This window comes from Oncorhynchus mykiss, chromosome 12 (genome assembly GCF_057628025.1).
Source record: "Oncorhynchus mykiss isolate SJ-2025 chromosome 12, ASM5762802v1, whole genome shotgun sequence".
Classification (NCBI taxonomy): Eukaryota; Metazoa; Chordata; class Actinopteri; order Salmoniformes; family Salmonidae; genus Oncorhynchus; species Oncorhynchus mykiss.
Window position 1 is genome coordinate 44317188 of NC_143033.1, and position 22033 is coordinate 44339220.

Consider the following 22033-nt stretch of genomic DNA (forward strand, 5'->3'; position numbering starts at 1 on the left):
CTTCAGCAGTAATACATTCATGAACTTCTTTGAAGAAAAGATTATGATTATTAGAAAGCAAATTACGGACTCCTCTTTACATCTGCGTGTTCCTTCAAAGCTCAGTTGTCCTGAGTCTGCACAGCTCTGCCAGGACCTAGGATCAAGAGAGACACTCAAGTGTTTTAGTACTATATCTCTTGACACAATGATGAAAATAATCATGGCCTCCAAACCTTCAAGCTGCATACTGGACCCTATTACAACTAAACAACTGAAAGAGCTGCTTCCTATGCTTGGCCCTCTTATGTTGAACATAATACACGTATACATAATCTCTATCCACCGGATGTGTACCAAACTCACTAAAAGTGGCAGTAATAAAGCCTCTCTTGAAAAAGCCAAACCTTGACCGAGAAAATATAAAAAACTATCGGCCTATATCGAATCTTCCATTCCTCTCAAAAAATTTAGAAAAGGCTGTTGCGCAGCAACTCACTGCCTTCCTGAAGACAAACAATGTATACAAAATGCTTCAGTCTGGTTTTAGACCCCATCATAGCACTAAGACTGCACTTGTGAAGGTGGTAAATGACCTTTTAAAACCTGTTAAGGATATGGCAGACATACGCCCCCTTTGGAGAGATTGGGTACCCCTAGTAAACTGGAAAAAAAATCTGTCAAAAATTGCTAATATATGCAAATAGAAATTATTATTGGATAGAAAACACTCTAAAGATTCTAAAACCGTTGGAATTATGTCTGTAAGTATAGCAGAACTCACAGGGCAGGCATTCTTCCAAACTAGTTTTTGTGGCCATGAAAGTTGGAGCAACTTTGACGTCATGGCCCCCACCCTTCCCAACGAGCTATGATTCTGGGGACACTTTCTGTCTCTTCCGCTAGATGTCCTCTTTCATTAGAGCTTCAAATCGTTCAAATCCCGCGAGAATTGACCCTATGGGAGTGAAATTAGTGCGTGCCACGAGAGAATAGGCTGTGCGTATGGGCGCGAATTGGTCCCAGCCATTCCTTTGTTTCCAGCACTCAAGAGAAGGGCAGACGATGGCCGATTGAATTGAAGTTTGTTTTGCACGTCTAAAACATCATAAAGCTTGCTTCTGCACTTAGTTTGACCTGTTTAGTCGACATATAATGTGTAATTTTGAAGTTTTGATGCGCAACTTATCCGGACCAGAGGACGTTTTGGGTGCATTTCAGCTGATGTTATTAGCAGTAGCTAATACAAAGACGCAAGACTTGAAACCAAACGATGTATTGGGTAAGTATGAAGCCTTCCAGAACATTCTGAACGAAGACCATCGAAGGTAAGGGAATATTTATGCTTAAATCTGTGTTTCTGTTGACTCCAACATTACGTGGAAATGTAGCTTGGAACTGAGCGCTGTCTCAGCATATGGAATAGTGTGCGATTTCTGTAACGTTAAAAATAAATCTAACACAGCGGTTGCATAAAGAAGCAGTGTATCTTTCTAACTATATGTAGAACATGTATATTTAGTCAAAGTTTATGATGTCTATTTACGTTATCTTGCCGCGCTACATAGATTTCCTGCGGGCATTTTTGAGTAATTTCTGAAGGTGAACTCACTGTAAATGGACATTTATGGATATAAATGGCATATTATTGAAAAAAAAAAATATGTACTGTGTAATATGTCATATTACTGTCATCTGATGAAGATTTTCAAAAGGTTAGTGAGCGATTTATTTTTTAATCCTGCGTTTGTTGATTGCATGTTTTGGCTATTGAAATGAGCTGTGTCTGGTGGTGGTTTTACATATATATGTGCTATGTTTTCGCCGTAAAACATTTTAGAAATCTGACTTGCTGGCTAGATGAACAAGGTGTTTATCTTTCATTTGAGCTATTGGACTTGTTAATGTGTGGAGGTTAAATATTTTAAAGAATATTTTTGCGTTCCATGCGCCACCGTTTCAGCTGCACGTGGGAGGGTTGATCCCCAATTGGGAACCAGTATCGTAGACAGGTTAATGGCATCAGACCGAGGCTGCTAGACCTTAGTGCTGCTTTTGATACCATCGATCACCACATTCTTTTGGAGAGATTGGAAACGCAAATTGGTCTACACGGACAAGTTCTGGCCTGGTTTAGATCTTATCTGTCGGAAAGATATCAGTTTGTCTCTGTGAATGGTTTGTCTTCTGACAAATCAACTGTAAATTTCGGTGTTCCTCAAGGTTACGTTTTAGGACCACTATTGTTTTCACTATATATTTTACCTCTTGTGGATGTCATTCGAAAACATAATGTTAACTTTCACTGCTATGCGGATGACACACAGATGTACATTTCAATGAAACATGGGGAAGCCCCAAAATTGCCCTCGCTAGAAGCATGTGTTTCAGACATAAGGAAGTGGATGCATGCAAACTTTCTACTTTTAAACTCGGACAAAACAGAGATGCTTGTTCTACGTCCCAAGAAACAAAGAGATCTTCTGTTGAATCTGACAATTAATCTTAATGGTTGTATAGTCGTCTCAAATAAAACTGTGAAGGACCTCGGCATATTCTGGAGCCTGATCTCTCTTTTGAAGAACATAATAAGACTGTTTCAAGGACAGCTTTTTTCCATCTACGTAACATTGCAAAAATCTGAAACTTTCTGTCCAAAAATGACGCAGAAAAATGTATCCATGCTTTTGTCACTTCTAGGTTAGACTACTGCAATGCTCTACTCTCCGGCTACCCGGATAAAGCACTAAATAATCTTCAGTTAGTGCTAAATACAGCTGCTAGAATCCTGACTAGAACCAAAACATTTGATCATATTACTCCAGTGCTAGCCTCCCTACACCAGCTTCCTTTCAAGGCAAGGGCTGATTTCAAGGTTTTACTGCTAACCTACAAAGCATTACATGGGCTTGCTCCTACCTATCTCTCTGATTTGGTCCTGCCGTACATACCTACACGTACGCCACGGTCACAAGCCGCAGGCCTCCTAATTCTCCCTAGAATTTCTAAGCAAACAACTGGAGGCAGGGCTTTCTCCTATAGAGCTCCATTTTTATGGAATGGTTTGCCTACCCATGTGAGAGACGCAAACTCGGTCTCAACCTTTAAGTTTTTACTGAAGACTCATCTCTTCAGTGGGTCAAATGATTCAGTGTAGTCTGGCCAAGGAGTGTGAAGGTGAACGGAAAGGCTCTGGAGCAACGAACCGCCCTTGCTGTCTCTGCCTGGCCGGTTCCCCTCTTTCCACTGGGATTCTCTGCCTCTAACCCTATTACAGGGGCTGAGTCACTGGCTTACTAGGGCTCTTTCATACCGTCCCTAGGAGGGGTGCGTCACTTGAGTAGGTTGAGTCACTGATGTGATCTTCCTGTCTGGGTAGGCGCCCCCCCTTGGGTTGTGCCGTGGTGGAGATCTTTGTGGGCTATACTCGGCCTTGTCTCAGGATGGTAAGTTGGTGGTTGAAGATATCCCTCTAGTGGTGTGGGGGCTGTGCTTTGGGAAAGTGAGTGGGGTTATATCCCTCCTGTTTGGCCCTGTCCGGGGGTGTCATTGGGTGGGGCCACAGTGTCTCCTGACCCCTCCTGTCTCAGCCTTCCAGTATTTATGCTGCAGTAGTTTATGTGTCGGGGGGCTAGGGTCAGTTCGTTATATCTGGAGTACTCCTCCTGTCCTATCCGGTGTCCTGTGTGAATTTAAGTATGCTCTCTCTAATTCTCTCTTTCTTTCCTTCTCTCGGAGGACCTGAGCCCTAGGACCATGCCTCAGGACTACCGGGCATGACGACTCCTTGCTGTCCCCAGTCCACCTGGCCATGCTGCTGCTCCAGTTTCAACTGGTCTGCCTGTGATTATTATTATTTGACCATGCTGGTCATTTATGAACATTTGAACATCTTGGCCATGTTCTGTTATAATCTCCACCTGGCACAGCCAGAAGAGGACTAGCCACCCCACATAGCCTGGTTTCTCTCTAGGTTTCTTCCTAGGTTTTGGTCTTTCATGGGAGTTTTTCCTAGCCACCGTGCTTCTACACTTGCATTGCTTGCTGTTTGGGGTTTTAGGCTGGGTTTCTGTACAGCACTTTGAGATATCAGCTGATGTAATCTTTATAATTTGATAATCCCAATACCACAGGAACCTGCAGAGACTCAATTAGCAGGAAGGGGATCGTCTCACTGTGGTTCCCCGACACTTGTAGGTTTGGTGGGGGTGGTATGGGGGGTGGGGTAACCCAGCCAACAGAGCGCCTGTCCAGTGCTCTAACATCCATGGGAATGGAGAGGGGTTGAATGGGCTGCCCAGGCTCGGCAGGTTCTGGAATCTCCATCGTAGTGCTCCGAGGGAGGTAAGCAGGGTTCCTGGGAAACCGGGGTGACGGCGCTGCAACCAGCTGGGTTACTGAGGGGCTGGGAGGTTACTGTCGTGGTAGGCTGCCAAGTAGGCAACCCACGGAATTGCTCCCGCAAAGCGTCTAATGCTAGGTTGTGACATTCGGCCACGCCCTGGAACCCTTCCATCAGACCACGAAGCAACTCCTCACATCTACCAATGAGAGCTCCTTGGGAGGAGATGGCATTATGGAGCTGGTCCACGTCTGCTGGGTCAGTCATGGCCAGTTTGTACTATCAGGGTTCAGGTAAGACTCAAGTGCAGACTGTGTTGAAGTAACAATATTTTCATGTAACAGGGTTGAGTTGGTCAGCTCAACGATTCCCACCTGACTTTAAAAAACATAATACAGATACAACACAATGTGATTACTTGACCGTTTCTGTACTATGCAGTACCATGCAGTTGAAAATGGTTGAATGATGTCACTTCCTGTTAATGATGGTTAATGATGGCACATAAGGGTGGACTGACCATTTTTATTTTCAGAGTTTTGTTGGCATGATGGGGTTGAGTGTAGACTGAGACAGAGCTGAATTGTGTGATTTTAATCAATAATCATGCATTTATTTGATAAAAATACTTTCAACAAAAGAACACAAATATATGTTTGCATTAATGATAAAAGTTATTAATTATGTGCAAATTTCAATATTAATTTCCCAAGTAAACATTTTGTAATGCATGGGGGATGAATGCTATATTTATTTCATATAATATACAGTGGGGCAAAAAAGTATTTAGTCAGCCACCAATTGTGCAAGTTCTCCCACTTAAAAAGATGAGAGAGGCCTGTAATTATCATCATAGGTACACTTTAACTATGACAGACAAAATGAGAACAAAAGCCCCAAAACATCACTGGTCTAGAGGAGATCTGCATGGAGGAATGGGCCAAAATACCAGCAAAAGTGTGTGAAAACCTTGTGAAGACTTACAGAAAACGTTTGACCTCTGTCATTGCCAACAAAGGGTATATAACAAAGTATTGAGATAAACTTTTGTTATTGACCAAATACTTATTTTCCACCATAATTTGCAAATAAATTCATAAAAAATCCTACAATGTGATTTTCTGGATTTTTTTTCTCATTTTGTCTGTCATAGTTGAAGTGTACCTATGATGACAATTACAGGCCTCTCTTGTCTTTTTAAGTGGGAGAACTTGCACAATTGGTGGCTGACTAAATACTTTTTTGCCCCACTGTATTTATTTATTTCAATTCATTATACTGGACATTTCAATTTATATAGAAAATATTTTCATTTTGGTGACCCAATGTATATAATATAATATAAAAAGTCAGGGGACTGAAATATTACCCGAGCCCAAGAATGACCCTTTATAGTGTTAACATATCCATGCTTACTGTACACTTTTCTATGGTGCACCAAGTGTTGGGACAATTGCATTAAAGTAATTGTCCAGTGTTTCCAGATTTCTATGAAATATGACCTATAATTAATTGCAATATGAGTGAAATAGTTTTCCATCCAAAAAACAGTAAAAACATTAATTAAGTATGTTGAAAAGCAGCTTTTCTGTGTTGGAATGGTGTGGGCGTACCCAAACAACAGAATGGCGTGGGCGTATACCGGTCATAAAAAATATTAATGTAAGTAGACCGCTGATTGGCCAGTTCATCCTCATCAGGAGGATGACATAATCCCCTATAAGGAAATAGCAAGCATTTTTTTAAACGGTCTGTTTGAGAGACAAGTTGGGGATTTTAAAATGTTTTTTTCTCCAATGTATGCTTTTGCACAAATACGAGTATACACTGCAGGATGAGTCAGCAAAATTATTTTTGTATGTATTATCAGAATATTAACTTTTAAAAGTAGATTTTCACTGAAAAGTTACTTTAAGTATAGTTCCTTTGCAATGGGTTAAACATGTGCCCAATGAAGATGTTGTGCAGTCCCATCAATATCCTTGTGGGTGGACTGTGTGTGTGAGACTGTAAAATAACACAACATTACGTAAAGCATTAAATCAGTACCTACTCAGCAGATCCCACTCAGAACACACAATTGTCCTAAATGAGCCCCTTTCCTGTAAAAATCCATTAAAATAATTCCATATTGACAAACCTGCCCGGTCCAACACTTTGACGACCAAACAGTTCACTCGAGAGGCCATCAATTGCATTGCTAATGCACTCTAATTATATGTTTTTGCTTTGAAAAACTGTGCCATTTCACTACACTATGGTTACTGTCCAAAATATTCACTTTGATTGTAATTTTTTTCACCATCGTTTGCAGGGCAATTTTCTGGGAATAGAAAAAGCAGAAGGCCAGCATTACATGCTATGTCCCTGAGGGACTAAGAGCAGGTAAAAGGGCATAAAGGAAAACTTGCCTTTTTTGGCCTGGCAAAGAAAACAGAATTGTCTGTCAGACATTTCTTGTATACATTCTCTTTTCCCGCCTGTTCATCTAACATGCTGACCACACCGCTCCATTGCAAAATAAATGTACACATACATGTTATTCAATCATTGTCTGCGTGGCCATGCGCTAAAATAGAAATTGGTTCTATTTGTGATGCTCAATGCACTGCAATGCACCTCTCCCATATTTGTCCTGGTATATAAACATTGTTTTTTAGGAGTATATACCCACATGCCACACACACCCACACACATCTCCTCATTGGTTTTTATGAGCATGTACCCACGTGGGTGATTGAAAAATGAACTAAGGTCCACACTCCGGTCAGTTGTAGTAATGCTGTAAAGTTGGTAGCCAACTACCATATGAAGTCCAAAGAAGAAAAAGAAACCTGAAGGAAGGAGGAGAGATGACGAGAAACAAATTCGGTTTACTGTTTTATCTGTTGATTAATTGTCGGAGTAGAGGACCTTGTGCATTTCAGGTACAATAAAAACCCAATGTTTATATACCAGGACAAATTTTCGAGCAACAGCAAATTGCTACACATGTTTAATGCTTGTTGACATGTTCCCAAATTAATAGAATTGGTCCAGAGTTGTTTTTATATTTCAACCTGCATGTCCTGATGTAGGTGAACAAAATCAACATGCACACAATAGCGCAGGCGGACGCACGCGCAGTTTGGTCAGCATGTAAGCCTCTACAAAAGGGGAGCCACAGTACCCTAACCGGAAAAACAGGCTTCTGGCAAACAGTTGTGGCAAACCTTCAGCCAATTTGCAGCAAGCTCATATTTTCACATGCAAATGAGTTTTGTGACAAACTGTTGGGGTTAATTTGCAGCAACTTGTGAACTTCTGGAAAACAATACTGGGAAACTTGTGACGAACGTTTTTGGTTACTGTGTGTTAAAAACACATTAAAATGTGTCTACACTGAACAAAAATATAAACACAACATGTAAAGTCTGGGTCCCATGTTTCATGAGCTGAAATAAATGATCCCCAAAACCTTACATATGCACAACATGCTTATTTCTCTCTAATTTTGAGCATTTCTCCTTTGCCAAGGTAATTCATCCACCTGACAGTTGTGGTATAATAATTTTATTTTCGAAAAACATAGGCTTAATGATATCAATAGTGGAGGGTGCCCAGGGGAACGCATAGGCCTATATCTTTCATTTGATCATCTGCTACCTAGGCTGAAGGAGTGATTTTTCTCCCCAATTTCGTGGTATCCAATTGTTGTAGTAGCTACTATCTGTAGCTACTATCTGTAGTATACTGTCTCATTGCTACAACTCCCGTACGGGCTCGGGAGAGACGAAGGCTGAATGTCATGCGTCCTCCGATACACAACCCAACCAGCCGTACTGCTTCTTAACACAGCACGCATCCAACCCGGAAGCCAGCCGGAGGCTGGCAACCTTGGCAACCTTGGCTAGCACGCACTGCGCCCGGCCCGCCACAGGAGTCGCTGGTGTGCGATGAGACAAGGAGATCCCTACCGACCAATCCCTCCCTAACCCGGACGACGCTAGGCCAATTGTGCGTCGCCCCACGGACCTCCCGGTCGCGGCCGGTTACGACAGAGCCTGGGCGCAAACCTAGGGACTCTGATGGCACAGCTGGCGCTGCAGTACAGCGCCCTTAACCACTGCGCCACCCGGGAGGCCGCATCTGCTTAATGTCACATGTATTATTTTTGCACACCTCATATTTGTGAGACATCGAACATTGGGCTATATGGGCTGCCTGCACATTCTGAGAAGACTAAATGAAATAAAACAATGTATGAAAACCGGATAAGTCAGGTATTGTATCCCCAACTGTGTAACTTTGTTATAGTGTTTCTTTATCATAACCCAAGGTTGCATGCCAAATTTTTGCTGAACCTACACATAGATAAAGCTTAATTTGGGATTGAGACCTGACACCAAGTCAAAAATATGCTACTATTTCTTGTCTGTTTTACAAATCTGTGATTGTAATTTTCAACGTAGCAAATAGCAGCATACATGTATCGTCAATTGCCAACATCGATACTTTCTGAAGTATCCTTAATAGGTACCTAACATTACCTCTAAAGGAACCAAAAACACACAATCCAGCAGTTGCTGCTCGAGCCAGACTCGGCGCCTGACTTTCCAAAGGTCGTTGGGGTTGTAACAGTTGGTTAACAGTCGAGGACAGCTGGAGAAGATACCAAAAAGTAAAAAATAGGGCATTGTAACTATTATATTTATATTTGTAGTTATATTTGTAGTAGTAGTTGCAGTCGCTAATTAGTTTGTGACACTGTAGCTAGCTTCATTTCTGGACTGGTCATGGTTGTTGTCAAAGTTTCTACATTAACATCAGCTATCAGCAACTATCTTAGCTAACTGTTAGAGCAAAGGTAGCTAGCTAAGTCAATACGTTTAGGGTCTAGCCTATGTGATATTAGGTAGCTAATTTAGCTAGCTAGTGTTTTTGTTTGTAAAACATCGGTAGTCTAGCTAAGACTAGGCAAGAAAGCACCCTGTTAACATAACTAGCTAGCTAACAGTCACAGTTAGCTATGCTAGCTAGCTATGTCCAGTGAGTCACAAAGGAATCATGCGACCCTAACTGGTCACGAGCTGAGATGGCAAAGAGCGCTTCAAGATTCAATAATGATGACAATGGTTTATTTCGTTTCATGTGTACTATGGAAGCTAAACGCTGAATTACAGTAACACATAAAATATATATGTTTGTATATTTATGGTTCTGGTGGTTCTGTGTAACGTTAGCTACCTAAATTATTTGGATATAGTTAGTGGTCGACCACAAAATAATAAATAATTTTGCGAAACTATTCATGGTTGACCCTACACAGTCAATGGTGAATCAGCTGCTGCCTTCTTCATTGAAAATAAAATATATTTAAAAAAAAGAAAATTAACTATGAGGAAAATGTAAAACAACATTCTATAGGTTGAATGATTAGTGTTTCCAGCTGATCCCATTCCTCACTTGAACCCCATTTAAAGCGATGTGCTTGACAATACATGCATGTCTTCTTGTTTGCAGAGGTGGGACCATGTCATTGTTTTACAAGTCACAAGTAAGTCTCAAGTCTTAGCACTCAAGTCCCAAGTCAAGACAGGCAAGTTTGAGTCAAGTCTCAAGTCAAGTTTCAAGTCTTAAACTGAGTTTCAAGTCCTAAACAAGTCATAATGTGCTCTTCACCAAATGTAATACCATTAAATATTTAACAAGAGTAATAGTATTTATGTGAATCATGAATGTTTTAAAAAATATATATATTTATTACTTTCCAAATAAACTTTAGATTTCCATGGAAATACATGGGTAGACATGAGAAAGACATATGACAACACAAAAATATTGTAGTGCTCTCTCTCTCTCCAGATATACTCTAGACACCTAAAACAATCCTGCCAATCATTTATTAAAAGGTACATCAAAACAACTGACACTGAACTTCAAGTAGGCCTACAATTTGAACACTGGCCTGAATGTCTGAGAAAAAATACAGATCCCAAAGATGGGAGATAAAACCTGAACATGGAGACTACGTGTGTGTGTAATGCATAAACAGTTTCAATTTTTCTCTTATCTCAGCGCCCTATGATGCATTGCGTTTGCAAAAGACCAAATTCGATAAAAGTCTGTCAGTCATTTGTGCAGGCCGCAGTATGATGCCACCATGGCTGAAGACACGCTCCACCGGAGCACTGGAGGACGGCACTGCCAAGACCCTGATGGCCACTCGGGACAGTGAAGGAAGAGCCTTCCTGTTCATTGCTCAGAACAAGAGGGCATTCTGTCCTTCGCATATGTCAAGGTAGTGACTTAGCTGTAGTGCTGGAGAGGTCCCGACAGCTTTCTTCTGCCTCTTACAGTATGCTGCAAACAGCGCTTCTACTTGTCCAAGACTTTGGTCCTCTCGCTCTTCCTCATCAACAAGAGGCCAAGCTTGCTCAGTCCCTGTAGCATCTTGCAGAATCAGTTCTGGCAAAACATGTAAAAGCATAGCAGAAACAAAAAGGTAGTATTGGTGATGCAGTGGGTTAAACTAAAAAAGTATTATTGTTGCAGTCAATTGGATTAAATTATGAGAAAAAGTTACATTAAATTCAATAATATTTACCTTTCACTCTTTGTGCCACCTCCTTGACCAGCACATGGTGCTCCACCCACATCAGAGAAAAAGCCGGATCCAAGGCAGGTGCTTTGAGGTAGGCTGGATCTGAAAAGGGGGCAGTGATTCCATCTTGTGTCCTGGCCATTTTCACATTGATGAAGATTCCAATAAATCTTTTGTTCAGGCATGCCTGGAGACTTCTGACCAGGCCGCTCAGGGAATGGACTTGAGGCTTCCGCTGCTCCAGGTGGTGATTCAGGGACAGGACCGAGGAAACAACCAAACTGATTGTGACCCTCTTCACCCCCTGTGTCATATCTGTTGCTTCTCCAAATGGCTTCAGGATGTCCACCATCTGCTTCAACTTATTACACTCCCGTACTGTGAACAACAACTCCTTGTGCCCAGCCTTTACTAGAACATGACTGAGCTTTAGATGGTCACATTGGATAACTGCCTTCACTTGTCTTAGTGTTGAGTTCCATCTTGTTGACAGCAGGAGGGATGCCTCTTTCCCCAAATTCAACCTCAAACACCTCTTTGAATGTTGTGCTTGTATGAGCTGATTTTTGCTAACTTTGAAAGAGAAGGAGTCATCACTTTTGTTTCTTTCAAGCCGTCTCCCACCACCAGCTGGAGAGTGTGGGCAAAACATTGAAAGTGCTGTTTTTTTGCAATAGCAGCATCCACTGTTTGCTGGTCTTCCAGGGTTAGGTCATTCCAGAGCTCTGGGTCATCAAGGCAATCTTCGTCATGTACTTCTTCTTGTTCAATGGGGAAGCACACTGTGAATGCTTTTCTCATGTTGGCAGCATTGTCACTAATGATATAGTCCAATTTATCTTTAATGCTGAACTCATCACATATGGCCTCAAATTGCTCACAGATTATTTTGGCCGTGTGTGGGCCTTTGAAGTGGTCACAAGCCATGAGATTGGACTTGAGCTGTATCCTCTCTCCATCTTTCTCCATACAGTGCACAGTGACACCAAGGAACCCCCTCATCTTTCGGCCGGACCAAATGTACACTGTGACTGAAACATGGTCAGTGTTGCTCAACTGAGTTTTCAGTTTTGAACGTCTCTCTGTAGCGAGGTTCTCTACGTTTGATGTCAATGTTCTACGACACACTGGGCTGTACTAAAGTGACGAAAGCGCTTGTTTTCCACAATAGACAGAGGCAAGTTGCAATCGATAACCAGGTTGGACAGTATTGCATTGTTGATGGCTTTCTGCTGTGGATTATTCATGCTGTACTGCCATAAAACGGGTCTCCATGAACTGTGAGATTGGAGACTGTCGTGGTTCTTGTGACACTTTTGTTCGTCTGGTATTGTTGAAATCTGTAAGCATATAAAAAAAATAATTGAGCGGGGCAGTAGCACAATCTTGCGTGGTCTCAATCTTGGGTGCAATGATCACGTTCCCGCACTGGCTGACTGTGTGGAGGCTCATTGATTTAACGTTATGTTAGCCTACATGCTATACTAGCAAAGTTATATATACAGTGCCTTGCGAAAGTATTCGGCCCCCTTGAACTTTGCGACCTTTTGCCACATTTCAGGCTTCAAACATAAAGATATAAAACTGTATTTTTTTGTGAAGAATCAACAACAAGTGGGACACAATCATGAAGTGTAACGACATTTATTGGATATTTCAAACTTTTTTAACAAATCAAAAACTGAAAAATTGGGCGTGCAAAATTATTCAGCCCCCTTAAGTTAATACTTTGTAGCGCCACCTTTTGCTGAGATTACAGCTGTAAGTCGCTTGGGGTATGTCTCTATCAGTTTTGCACATCGAGAGACTGACATTTTTTCCCATTCCTCCTTGCAAAACAGCTCGAGCTCAGTGAGGTTGGATGGAGAGCATTTGTGAACAGCAGTTTTCAGTTCTTTCCACAGATTCTCGATTGGATTCAGGTCTGGACTTTGACTTGGCCATTCTAACACCTGGATAGGTCGATTTTTGAACCATTCCATTGTAGATTTTGCTTTATGTTTTGTATCATTGTCTTGTTGGAAGACAAATCTCCGTCCCAGTCTCAGGTCTTTTGCAGACTCCATCAGGTTTTCTTCCAGAATGGTCCTGTATTTGGCTCCATCCATCTTCCCATCAATTTTAACCATCTTCCCTGTCCCTGCTGAAGAAAAGCAGGCCCAAACCATGATGCTGCCACCACCATGTTTGACAGTGGGGATGGTGTGTTCAGGGTGATGAGCTGTGTTGCTTTTACGCCAAACATAACGTTTTGCATTGTTGCCAAAAAGTTCAATTTTGGTTTCATCTGACCAGAGCACCTTCTTCCACATGTTTGGTGTGTCTCCCAGGTGGCTTGTGGCAAACTTTAAACAACACTTTTTATGGATATCTTTAAGAAATGGCTTTCTTCTTGCCACTCTTCCATAAAGGCCAGATTTGTGCAATATACGACTGATTGTTGTCCTATGGACAGAGTCTCCCACCTCAGCTGTAGATCTCTGCAGTTCATCCAGAGTGATCATGGGCCTCTTGGCTGCATCTCTGATCAGTCTTCTCCTTGTATGAGCTGAAAGTTTAGAGGGACGGCCAGGTCTTGTTAGATTTGCAGTGGTCTGATACTCCTTCCATTTCAATATTATCGCTTGCACAGTGCTCCTTGGGATGTTTAAAGCTTGGGAAATCTTTTTGTATCCAAATCCGGCTTTAAACTTCTTCACAACAGTATCTCGGACCTGCCTGGTGTGTTCCTTGTTCTTCATGATGCTCTCTGCGCTTTTAACGGACCTCTGAGACTATCACAGTGCAGGTGCATTTATACGGAGACTTGATTACACAGGTGGATTGTATTTATCCTCATTAGTCATTTAGGTCAACATTGGATCATTCAGAGATCCTCACTGAACTTCTGGAGAGAGTTTGCTGCACTGAAAGTAAAGGGGCTGAATCATTTTGCACGCCGAATTTTTCAGTTTTTGATTTGTTAAAAACGTTTTAAATATCCAATAAATGTCGTTCCACTTCATGATTGTGTCCCACTTGTTGTTGATTCTTCACAAAAAAATACAGTTTTATATCTTTATGTTTGAAGCCTGAAATGTGGCAAAAGGTCGCAAAGTTCAAGGGGGCCGAATACTTTCGCAAGGCACTGTAGCTGTTGGCTATATTAGCCACGACTTACTGTTCTTTGTTCAGCTTCAAATGTCGAACAAAGTTGGAAGTTGTTGCGCCTCCATCTGTAATTTTCTTCCTGCATGTTTTGCAAGTTGCAATCCATTTTTTGTTGACTAATCCGTTAAATGAAGGGTTGATGCGCTGCACACTTTTTTTAATAGCATATTTTTTTTATATTTGGGCTTGGGGAAGGAATCAAGTCAGGGTGAGTCATAAGGCTCAAGTCCAAGTCAAGTCACGAGTCATTGGTATTAAAGTCAAGGTCGAGTTGCAAATCATCATATTTGTGACTTAAGTCTGACTCTAGTCCAAGTTATGTGACTCGAGTCCACACCTCTGCTTGTTTGTCTTCCTGCCAGCAGACTCTCTCTCCACCCTCAGCTTCTCTGACGAACTGTCTCTACCTTACAGCACCATGCGCCAAATACTCAGACAGTTCACAGCCAGAAACGTATGTGGCACAACAGTTATCACTCATAATAACGTATTGTTTGTTGAACAACAACTAAAGGCCATCCATTCTGGTTATCAATCCATTTGAACCTTCCACTAATAATAACTATAAGTATAATGTAAAACAACATTCTATAGGTTGAAAGATGAATGTTTCCAGCTGACCCCATTCCTCACTTGAACCCCATGTAAAGTGATGTGCTCTTCAATACATGTCTTCTTGTTTGTCTCCCTAACAGCAGACTCCGTCTCTCCACCTTCAGCCTCTCTGATGGACTGTCTCCACCTTCCACCACCGTGCTCAATATACTCAAACTGTGAATCTGAAGGCTGGCACCCTGAGCTTGAGATGGTGTGGCTGGACAATAAAGGAGTCAATCTCAGATATGAAAACTGTTCAAGGGTGTGTTCACTAGGTTCTGTATATCCATTGATTCTTGAAGAAAATAAATTAGAAATGCTTGTTGAACTTAGTTTAACTGTTCTTCCCCATCAAAACAAACATAGGCATGTTTAACTGAAAACAAACACTGTACATTGTCTGGAAATAACGGACGACTTGGTACTACCCAAGTTTATTACTTCCAGATAATTTGTTTACATTCCTGGTAGTGAGTATTTCTCCTTTGCCAAGATTATCCATCCACCTGACAGGTGTAGCATACCAAGAAGCTGATTAAACAGCATGAACATTACACAGGTGCACCTTGTGCTGAGGACAATAAAAGGCAACTCTTAATTGTGCAGTTTTGTCATACAACACAATGCCACAGATGTCTCAAGTTTTGCGGGAGAGTGCAGTTAGCATGTTGACTGCAGGAATGCCCACCAGAGCTGTTGCCTGATAATTGGATGTTCATTTCGCTACCATAAGCTCCCTCCAATGTAGTTTTAGAGAATTAGGCAGTATGTCCATCCAGCCTCACAACCGCAGACCACGTGTATGGCGTTGTGTGGACGAGTGGTTTGCTGATGTCAATGTCATGAAGAGTGCCCCATGGTGGCGGTGGGGTTATGGTATAGACAGGCATAAGCTACGGACAACAAACCCAATTGCATTTTAGTGATGGAAATTTAAATGCAAACAAATACTGTGATGAGATCCTGAGGCCCATTGTGAGGCCCATGTTTTAAAGGTTTCTGTGACCAACAGATGCATATCTGTATTCCAGTCATGTGAAATCCATAGATTAGGGCCTAATGAATTTCAATTGACTGATTTCTTCATATGAACTGTAACTCAGCAAAATCTATGAAATTGTTGCATGTTGCGTATGTATTTTTGTTTTAAAATGAGAACTTTTTATGTTTATGTCATTCGTTCTGCTGATAGCTGCAAAATTACTACCTTACATTTAATATAATATTACTACCTACATTTAATATGAAAACATTTGAGTGGTGGGAGGAAATCGATTGGTCATTGTGGAGACACCCTTTTTCAATAAAACATATTAACACACTGGAACATAAATAACGGTGACAAAGCAATGGAAAAACACTTAAGGTGCTCTAGAGCTCTTTAGATACATTCGCTCAGAGGTGGTTTAAAATAAACTGCATTCTAATGTCAACTTTTCTTATGGATAACTGTATGAAGCGAAAGGTTTTACTCATGCTCAGTTCTAGGGTCTGGAGTGCTGCGCGAGTGTAATGAAAATCACGTTAACTTTTTATTTTATTTTACCTTTATTTAACTAGGCAAGTCAGTTAAGAACAAATTCTTATTTTCAATGAAGGCCTAGGAACAGTGGGTTAACTGCCGCCCAAACTTTGGAGAATGATAGGCTACATTTGCATTTGTTGGCCATCAAGTAGGCTATTAATTTCTATGCCATTGCAGGCAACTGACATTGTAGCCTACCATTTGATACAGTACAATAAATATGTTGAAATTACGATATCACTGGAGTCATTGTAAATCAATTTGGTCCAATTGTGTAGCCTACCTGGAGCTGGATTTAATAAATAGCCTATAACTTCAGTTTGTTGTTGTAGCCTTATATTATTATGCAATTGTTAATGGCCATGTTAAGTTAAATAAATTGGAAGGTAATCAATTGTGATTGTGGTCACCGCTCTATCGTGAATGTATCATTCTCCACATTTAAATGTCAGTTTCATTGTAGCGCTTTCCCTCAAATGAGATGTTGGCCTATACGCTAACTGCATCTAGATCAGCAAACCATGGCAAAGTTGAATTGCAATTAAAAAAAAACGATTTTAGTCAATAGCCAATGCCTGTTAAATAACTAGTCAATCTGGTAAATAAGCCATAAGCCAATAACGGCACAATTGCCAGAAAATAGCCCAACATTCGTTTTTTGAAGTCCGTCCAAGTGTTTCTTGCACAGAGATTGAGATCCTCTGTCCAACTTTTATCACTCAAACTCTTCTGTCGGATTTATCTATAGTTATGCACAAGTGCAAACAGGATTTATTTACAATTATAAACTGGGTGGTTTGAGCCCTGAATGCTGATTTTGATTTACCATGGCTTTCAACAAATCAAATTTGATTGGTGACATGGTTAGGAGATGTTAATGCGAGTGTAGCGAAATGCTTGTGCTTCTAGTTCCGACAGTGCAGTAATATCTAACAAATAATCTAACAATTCCACATGAACTAACTAATACACACAAATCTAAAGGGATGGAATAAGAATATGTACATATAAATATATGGATGCGCGATGACCGAGCGGCATAGGCAATATGCAATAGATGGTATAAATACAGTATATACATATGAGATGAGTAATGTAAGATATGTAAACATTATTAAAGTGGCATTATTTAAAGTGACGAGTACTCCATTTATATAGTGGCCAATGATTCGAGTCTGTATGTAGGCAGCAGCCTCTCTGTGTTAGTGATGGCTGTTGACCAGTCTGATGGCCTTGAGATAGAAGCTGTTTTTCATTCTCTCTGTGCTCTCTGTTGTTCTTGATGATCTTTTTGGCCTTCCTGTGACATCGGGTGCTGTAGGTGTCCTGGAGGGCAGGTATTTTGCCCCTGGTGATGCGTTGTGCAGACCGCACCACCCTCTGTAGAGCCTTGCGGTTGAGGGCGGTGCAGTTGCCGTACCAGGTGATGATACAGCCAGACAGGATGTTCTCAATTGTGCATCGGTAAAATATTGTGAGGGTTTTTGGTGACAAGCCAAATTTCTTAAGCCTCCTGAGGTTGAAGAGGCGCTGTTGCGCCTTCTTCACCACACTGTCTGTGTGCGTGGACCATTTCAGTTTGTCCCTGATGTGTACACCGTGGAACTTTCCACCTTCTCCACTGCTGTCTCTTCGATGTGGATAGGGGGGTGCTCCCTCTGCTGTTCCTGAACTCCACAATCATCTCTTTTGTTTTGTTGACATTGAGAGAGAGGTTGTTTTCCTGACACCACACTCCGAGGGCCCTCACCTCCTCCCTGTAGGCTGTCTCGTCATTGTTGGTAATGAAGCCCACTACTGTTGTATCGTCTGCAAAATTGATGATTGAGTTGGAGGCATGCATGGCCACGCAGTCATGGATTAACAGGGAGTACAAGAGGGGGCTGAGCACACATCCTTGTGGGGCCACAGTGTTGAGGATCAGCGAAGTGGAGATGTTGTTTCCTACCTTCACCACCTGAGGGCGGCCCGTCAGAAAGTCCTGGACCCAATTGCACAGGGCAAGGTTGAGACCCAAGGCCTCAAGCTTAATGATGAGCTTGGAGGGTACTATGATGTTAAATGCTAAAGCTGTAGTCAATGAACAGCCTTCTTACATAGGTATTCAGATGGGATAGGGCAGTGTGCAGTGTGATGGCGATGGCGTTATCTGTAGACCTGTTGGGGCGATGTGCAAACTGAAGTGGGTCTAGGGTGGCAGGTAAGGTGGAGGTGATATGATCCTTGACTAGTCTCTAAAAGCACTTCATTATGACAGAAATGAGTGCTACGGAGCGATAGCAATTTAGTTAAGTTATCTTTGCCTTCTTGGGTACAGGAACAATGGTGGCCATCTTGAAGCATGTGGGGATAGCAGACTGGGATAGGGAGCGATTGAATATGTCCGTAAACACACCAGCAAGCTGGTCTGCGCATGCTCTGAGGACTCGGCTAGGGATGCCGTCTGGGCCAGAAGCCTTGCGAGGGTTAACACGTTTAAATGTTTTACTCACGTCCCCGCAGTCCTTGGTAGCGGGCAACGTCAGTGGCACTGTATTGTCCTGAAAGCGGGCAAAGGTGTTTAGTTTGTCTGGAAGCAGGATGTTGTTTTCCGTTACGTGGCTGGTTTTCTTTTTGTAGTCAGAAATTGCCTGTAGACCCTGCTACATACTGTACGTCTCTTGTCTGAGCCGTTGAATTGCGATTCCACTTTGTCCCGACATTACGCTTGTTTGATTGCCTTGCAGAGGGAACAACTACTATATTAGGCCATATTCCCAGTCAAGTTTCCATGGTTAAATGTGATGGCTCAGACTGTGTACCAATGGAATGACTTTTTTTTTAAAATTACTATTCTAATTATATTGTTAACAAGTTCACAACAACAATAAGGCACCTCAGGCGGTTGTGGTATATGGCCCATATACCATGGCTAAAGAACAGCCCTTAGCCGTGGTATTTTGGCCATATATCACACCTCTGGCATTATTGTTTAATCATAACAGTCAAAACAAGTTAAATCGACATCCATTGATGGAAAACTATCTGGAGAGTTTAAATGTCCCTTGAGATATATTCTTAAATTTGCAATAATTATTATTTTGATGGAAAACCAAATTTAGCTTCTTAGACTACGTCATTAAAACTGCAGTTGATATTCCTTCTTTATTCACTCTATAGCGTTATGAAAAAGGGGTTTCATGGATAAACGTGGCAACTCTTGGGCTAGTTTTCAGGCCTTGTGGGCAGGTTTTCAGAGGTCATTGTGCTAGACCTGGCAAACCTGGTTATGTGTGGCTGTGTCTGTGTGTCCTCAACTTGCAGTGAGCAGCAAAGTTTGCTGTCACTCAGTCAGAACGCGCATGAGTTACATTTTTATTTTATCGACCTGTGCACCTATGTTGTAAACTTTCATTCATAGCTAGATTGCAGCAACCTCATAATGGGTATAGGGAAAATTAACGTATCATGTAGTTGCCTAAACATATTGATGTTACATTAAGCTGGGTGAATGGAATATGAATGACAGCCATCCAATATGCTGTAAGAGAAATTACTTACTTACTTACTGACTTTATTGTCCCCATGGGGAAATTTTGTTGCGGTGTCATGTACACATTTAAAGTGGTGTTTAAATACAAAACAAAACTGACAATACAACTTTCATAACAGTTACGTACCAATAAAAAGAAGAAGAAGAAGAAATAAGAAATAAAACATTTTAAAAAAAGAAAAGACTAGCCTGCTGGCCTTATGGAGTTGAGCTATTTAGGAGGGATATCACACCTAGGACAAATTATTGTCTCGTTCTGTTTTTCCTGCTGAAGGGTGCCCTATACCTGCGCCCAGAGGGGAGTAATTCGAAGTCCAGGTACAGGGGGTGGCTTGGGTCTAAAATTATTTTGTGAGCCTTACGGAGGGCCCTGACCTTAAAGATCTCGTCCAGGCCTGTCTGTTTGACTTGCTTGCTGTGGTAATAATCCTTCTCAGCATATTTCTCTGGCTGACAGTGGCATTGCCAAACCAACAAACAATACAAAAAAGTTAAAATACTCGCAATAAAGAATTTGTGAATATAGTAGTCTACATTAAAAGATCCCAACTTTTTGAGAAAGTACAGTCTCTGTTGGCTCTTTTTGTAGATCAGGTCTGTACATTTACTCCACTGAAGCTTATTGTCCAAAAGGACACCCAGATAATTATATTCCTCTACAATTTCTATATTCTGACCTCTGATAGATGTTGCAGAGGTAGGTGTTGTACGCTTCCTGAAGTCTATGTACATCTCTTTGGTCTTGTTGGTATTGAGAACCAAGTGTGATTCCTCACACCACTCTACAAAGTCATCTAGGACCGGGCCATGATGTTCCTCGTCATCATGCAACAAGCTGATCAAGGCAGTGTCATCAGCGAACTTAACGAGGTGTCTGTCAGTATGGGAACTAGTACAATTATTAGTGTACAAGATGTACAGAAGTGGGGGCAAAACACATCCCTGAGGAGAGCCTGTGTTGGTATTGCGTATATCCGACACGTGGGGACCAATTTTGACTCGCTGTGAGCGATGGCTCAGGAAGTCCAACAGCCACACAACCAGCCCCCCCATCTAAGGAGTAGTCCCAAATGAGTCTCTGTGCCAGAATGTAAGGCTGGATTGTGTTGAAGGCAGAAGAAAAGTAAACAAACAGAACCCTGACATGGGATTTGGCACCCTCTAGATGTCTATAGACCATGTTAAGGAGGGTAAGAATGGCATCATCAACTCCTCTGCTAGGCTGATAGGCAAACTGAAATGGGTCGAGGAGCTTCTGGGTGACACTAAGAATATGACTTTTCACAATTTTCTCAAGGCATTTCATTACTAAGGATGTCAAGTCGACAGGGCGGTAGTCATTCAGCACAGAGGGATTAGATGCTTTAGGAATTGGAATAATTATTGATTTTTTCCACAATACTGGAAAGTGTTGCTGGTTGAGTGAGGATTGGAAAATGTCTGTAAAAACACCAGCCAGTTGTTCAGCACAGTGCTTTAACACATGTCCACTTATTTTGTCTGGGCCTGGGCTTTTGTATGTGTTACATCCCCTGAACAACTTTAGAACATCAGACTGTTGAACAACAACTCTCTCAAACATTTGTAATGATGCTTCCATTTGTTTTACCTCCGACACGAAGTTGTCTGATTCAAATCTTGAGAAGAAAACATTCAGTTCATTAGCCATGTTCTGGCCCTCATATCACCCAAGGTCAGCACTGGTTTTTCCCCTGCCTATATGGGGGGTACTAGCCATGGATTTAATCCCTTGCCAGGCCACCCTTGCGTTTCCTGAGGAGAGGGTCCTCTCCACCCTTTGCTTGTGTGCCTCCTTGTCCACCAGTATGTCTTTTGAGCTCACGTTGTACATCTCTTAAAGCCTGTCTATCACCCCCAGCATAAACTGCCTTCTTCCTATCAAGTAGTGACTTTAGATGTTTTAATACCCAAGGCTTGTTGTTAGGGAAGCTTTTACAAGTCTTAGGAGGCACAACTGACTCAACACAGAAGTTTACATAGTCTGAAATAACATCTGTGAGTTCATCAAGATCAGAGCTGCTGTCATCAAATACCTCCCACATTGTACAGTCAAAACACCCCTGGACACAAGTGATACTGTTGTCATTCCAGATCTGGACAGTTTTAACTGTGGGTTTCTCCCTCTCCAGGAGCCGGCAGTAGGTTGGCCTGAGGTCCCCAGGGGAGGTCTGGAGGTGGCAGAGAAGGCCTTTGGTATTGTCCCATAGCACAAATCAAGAGTCCTATTTTTCCTAGTGTGACATTTCACATACTGATGGTATGTGCACAAGACTTTGTGCCGGCCGGCTCCACTTCTCTGTCCGG

The 22033-nt window shown here is 41.8% G+C and overlaps 1 long non-coding RNA gene and 1 pseudogene across 1 annotated transcript; one reads left to right on the forward strand and one right to left on the reverse strand.

Moving 5' to 3' along the window:
• Window positions 1–8925: 8925 nt before the first annotated feature.
• Window positions 8926–14979, forward strand: LOC149979186 (uncharacterized). The gene is made up of 3 exons (XR_016484761.1): window positions 8926–8981; window positions 9824–9857; window positions 14750–14979. It is a non-coding gene; the product is annotated as an uncharacterized LOC149979186 (long non-coding RNA).
• On the reverse strand, window positions 10383–11987 carry LOC118937884 (zinc finger BED domain-containing protein 4-like; annotated as a pseudogene).
• Window positions 14980–22033: the final 7054 nt, after the last annotated feature.